Source organism: Ranitomeya variabilis, unplaced genomic scaffold (assembly GCF_051348905.1).
Source record: "Ranitomeya variabilis isolate aRanVar5 unplaced genomic scaffold, aRanVar5.hap1 Scaffold_238, whole genome shotgun sequence".
NCBI lineage: Eukaryota > Metazoa > Chordata > Amphibia > Anura > Dendrobatidae > Ranitomeya > Ranitomeya variabilis.
In genome coordinates this window covers 17,501-22,500 of record NW_027507996.1, presented here as the reverse complement: position 1 = coordinate 22,500, position 5,000 = coordinate 17,501, and positions in this window count along the sequence as shown.

Genomic DNA, 5,000 nt, shown 5'->3' with positions numbered 1-5,000 from the left:
TTTGCGGTGCACGGGGGGAAAGTTGAATTTTTGGATGAAAATGCGTATTTTCATACTTTAAAAATTTCAGGCGTGTGTCAGACTTCCAGGCGGGGGCAGCCGCCGGAGGTGTACCTGGGACGCTTCCAGGAGCCCGGGGAAGATTTTCTGGAAGAGTCCTTGGGACTTAGTGCAATTTTTAGAAAATCTCGATTTTGTGAAAAATGTCACATTTCCCCTACTACCACCACAGGGGGGGCGTCAATATGTTGTAAAGCACCCAAGGGCAGTGACCTAAATGCGGGTAAAGTTTGCGGTGCACGGGGGGAAAGTTGAATTTTTGGATGAAAATGCGTATTTTCATACTTTGAAAATTTCAGGCGTGTGTCGGACTTCCAGGCGGGGGCAGCCGCCAGAGGCGTACCGGGGACGCTTCCAGGAGCCTGGGGAAGATTTTCTGAAAGTGTCCTTGGGACTTAGAAATATTTTGAGAAAATCTCGATTTTGTGAAAAAATGTCACATTTCCCCTACTTCCACCACAGGGGGGCGTCAATATGTTGTAAAGCACCCCAGGGCAGTGACCTAAATGCGGGTGAAGTTTGCGGTGCACGGGGGGAAAGTTGAATTTTTGGATGAAAATGCGTATTTTCATACTTTGAAAATTTCAGGCGTGTGTCGGACTTCCAGGCGGGGGCAGCCGCCAGAGGCGTACCGGGGACGCTTCCAGGAGCCTGGGGAAGATTTCATGAAAGTGTCCTTGGGACTTAGAAATATTTTGAGAAAATCTCGATTTTGTGAAAAATGTCACATTTCCCCTACTTCCACCACAGGGGGGCGTCAATATGTTGTGAGGTACCCCAGGACAGTGACCTAACTGTGGGTAAAGTTTGCGGGGCACGGGCGGAAAGTCGAATTTTGGATGAAAATGCATTATTTTCATACTTTGAAAATTCCAGGCGTGTGTCAGACTTCCAGGCGGGGGCAGCCGCTGGAGGCGTACCGAGGACGCTTCCAGGAGCCTGGGGAAGATTTTCTGAAAGTGTCCTTGGGACTTAGAAATATTTTGAGAAAATCTCGATTTTGTGAAAAAATGTCACATTTCCCCTACTTCCACCCCAGGGGGGCGTCAATATGTTGTGAGGTACCCCAGGACAGTGACCTAACTGTGGGTAAAGTTTGCGGGGCACGGGCGGAAAGTCGAATTTTGGATGAAAATGCATTATTTTCATACTTTGAAAATTTCAGGCGTGTGTCAGACTTCCAGGCGGGGGCAGCCGCCGGAGGCGTACCGAGGACGCTTCCAGGAGCCTGGGGAAGATTTTCTGAAAGTGTCCTTGGGACTTAGAAAAATTTTGAGAAATTTCCGATTTTGTGAAAAATGTCACATTTCCCCTACTTCCACCCCAGGGGGGCGTCAATATGTTGTAAAGCACCCCAGGGCAGTGACCTAAATGAGGGTGAATTTTGCGGTGCACGGGCGGAAAGTCGAATTTTTGGATGAAAATGCGTATTTTCATACTTTGAAAATTTCAGGCGTGTGTCAGACTTCCAGGCGGGGGCAGCCGCCGGAGGCGTACCGGGGACGCTTCCAGGAGCCTGGGGAAGATTTTCTGAAAGTGTCCTTGGGACTTAGAAATATTTTGAGAAAATCTCGATTTTGTGAAAAAATGTCACATTTCCCCTACTTCCACCCCAGGGGGGCGTCAATATGTTGTAAGGCACCCCAAGGCAGTGACCTAAGTGGGGGTGAAGTTTGCGGTGCACGGGGGGAAAGTTGAATTTTTGGATGAAAATGCGTATTTTCATACTTTGAAAATTTCAGGCGTGTGTCGGACTTCCAGGCGGGGGCAGCCGCCAGAGGTGTACCGGGGACGCTTCCAGGAGCCTGGGGGAGATTTTCTGGAAGAGTCCTTGACACTTAGAAAAATTTTGAGAAAATCTCGATTTTGTGAAAAATGTCACATTTCCCCTACTTCCACCCCAGGGGGGCGTCAATATGTTGTAAGGCACCCCAAGGCAGTGACCTAAGTGGGGGTGAAGTTTGCGGTGCACGGGGGGAAAGTTGAATTTTTGGATGAAAATGCGTATTTTCATACTTTGAAAATTTCAGGCGTGTGTCGGACTTCCAGGCGGGGGCAGCCGCCAGAGGTGTACCGGGGACGCTTCCAGGAGCCTGGGGGAGATTTTCTGGAAGAGTCCTTGACACTTAGAAAAATTTTGAGAAAATCTCGATTTTGTGAAAAATGTCACATTTCCCCTACTTCCACCCCAGGGGGGCGTCAATATGTTGTAAGGCACCCCAAGGCAGTGACCTAAGTGGGGGTGAAGTTTGCGGTGCACGGGGGGAAAGTTGAATTTTTGGATGAAAATGCGTATTTTCATACTTTGAAAATTTCAGGCGTGTGTCGGACTTCCAGGCGGGGGCAGCCGCCAGAGGTGTACCGGGGACGCTTCCAGGAGCCTGGGGGAGATTTTCTGGAAGAGTCCTTGACACTTAGAAAAATTTTGAGAAAATCTCGATTTTGTGAAAAATGTCACATTTCCCCTACTTCCACCCCAGGGGGGCGTCAATATGTTGTAAGGCACCCCAAGGCAGTGACCTAAGTGGGGGTGAAGTTTGCGGTGCACGGGGGGAAAGTTGAATTTTTGGATGAAAATGCGTATTTTCATACTTTGAAAATTTCAGGCGTGTGTCGGACTTCCAGGCGGGGGCAGCCGCCAGAGGTGTACCGGGGACGCTTCCAGGAGCCTGGGGGAGATTTTCTGGAAGAGTCCTTGACACTTAGAAAAATTTTGAGAAATTTCCGATTTTGTGTAAAAATCACCCATTTCCCCTACTTCCACCCTAAAGGGGCGTCAATATGTCGTAAGGCGCCCCTAGACAGTGACCTAAGTGGGGGTGAAGTTTGGGTCTGCTGGGTGGAAAACTGAAAAAAAGCGATTTTGTGACTTTGAGAACAAACAGAGAGCTCAAAACTTTGAAAAACGTCAGACCGCTGTCAGACTTCCAGGCGGGGGAAAGCTCTGAGGTTGTACCGAGGACACTTCCATGGCCCCCGGATTGATTTTCAAGAAAGAGTCCTTGGGACTTTGAAATTTTCCGGCGAGCTGTTTTTGGCTTCCGGGAGCCGTAGAACTTTGGGAAATCGATTCCGCTCACCGGTTCAGGGTGTTTCGAGCTAGTCCAGGTCCCAGCTACGCCGCCTGGCCTCCAAATTTCGCAAATTCGAAAAAAAAAAAAATAGAACCGGAATGAGGAAATTTCTGGCCGCCGGATCCGCCGCACGGCTCCAGGAGGTCGGACACTTTTTGACTTTGTTCCCTTAAAGTGGGGGTCGGTGTCTCACCATGCAAATACCCAGTTTTGCACACCAGCTGCAGGATATAGGAGAGAGAGGTACCTCTCGGCCCCGACCAAAATCCGTTGTTTTCGTGGTTCCTCGACTCGGGTAGGCGGTTTGGCGAGTACCCCCCTTTTGCATGGAAGTTCGCACTCGCGCCGAGACCAGGCTTCCGCGGCTCCAGGGGGACTTTTGCCGGTTGTCCGTCCCGAGTCCGAGACGCGTTTCCTGGGTCGCCCGAGCCCGAACGGACCCTCCCCACGTGGGTTCCTGTCCTCTGAGGGCGACGGTCGTCAGAAGGGGGGCAGATCCAGAGTCCTCGTCCGCAGGAGGGCTCTGGGAGGGCGGATCGCTCCTTCTGACTTTGTCCCCTCGGAGCGGGCTCGGCGTTTCTCTGTGTCGGATGTCTCCCGCTTCCGCGCCAACGGGGAGACCTATGAGAGAATCGCACCGCGACCCGGCTTCCGTCTCGAGGGCGCCCGGAGCGCGCCGGACACTCGCTTCCAGGACTCCAGGGGCACGTTTCTTCCCCGTCTCCCCCGAGGGGAAGAACGGAGGCAGGGGTTCCACCCGAGCCCCTGCCCTTTCTTCCGATCGATCTGGCTCAGCGCTCCCGGGTGGGGAGGTGGTGCCGCTCGCTCGGCCCGGGCTTTGGAGCCCGCGTCGGTTTACGGCGGGCGGTCTCCTTCCTCTGTTACCCCCCCCCGGGTTTCAGGCACTCGTCCTTGGGCGCGCACGCCGGCGGTCGCCCTCCCGTCTACGGACGGAGGCGGCCGAGCTGTGGGGAGTTTGACCCGAACCGTGGTACGGCAGCGGTCCGACGACCCGCACGGGCGAACGGAGGGGCGCCCACCCACCTCGGCGTGGGGGCCCGCCGTCCGAATCGCTCCCCGCGCGGGGCAGCACAACGATCTTCTCCGAGGGCGGCCCTTTGACTTCCAGATGCGCAGCTCGTCCGCGGAGGCCCGCGCCGCACCCCAGCGTCCGAAGGGCGGCCTCCGCGGTGGGCATCGGCGAGAGCGGCGGCGGTGGGTGGCGCTTCCACGCCACCGCCGAGCTCCGCGTTTTCCAGTCTTTTCCCGAGCCCCTACGATAGTGGGGGGATGACAGACGTGCGGGGAGGCGGGCGAGTGGGTTCTCACCGTGCGGTGTGCCCCGCGGCCGAACGCCGTCGCCTTCCCCTCGTCCGCCGTCCTCCGAGGCGGCTCGGCAGGGAGCGCGAGAGCGAGAGGGAGAGCGAGAGAGAGAGACCAAGCGGACGCCCCGGAGCGAGAAGGGAGGATGGAGAAGGAAAGACGAATCGAAGGGGGGCACGAGTTTGGCGAAGGGAGTACCCGGCGTATTGCCGCACCGGACTTCGTCTGTTCTCAACAGTCGAGACACGGCTTCGGGGGGAGACGCCGCTCGGTCGGTCACCTTTGAGGTTACGGGCAAGAGCCCGGGACAAGGGACTACGCCGGAGGGCGACGCCGACACGGCCAGGCCGACCATGCCCCGCGCTTGACCTCCGGGTCGCTGGGGCTTGTGCCGGAGCCGCGGCGGACCCCGACGGCCAGCCCCCCTCTCCCACTCCTCGCGCCCGTCCGCCGGTGGGTCGAGGACCCCCCGCGGTGGAGGCAGGTCTAAGCCAGACGGCGGCGCCGCACAGGCCCCCCCACGCCCTGGCCCCTCTCCCCAGC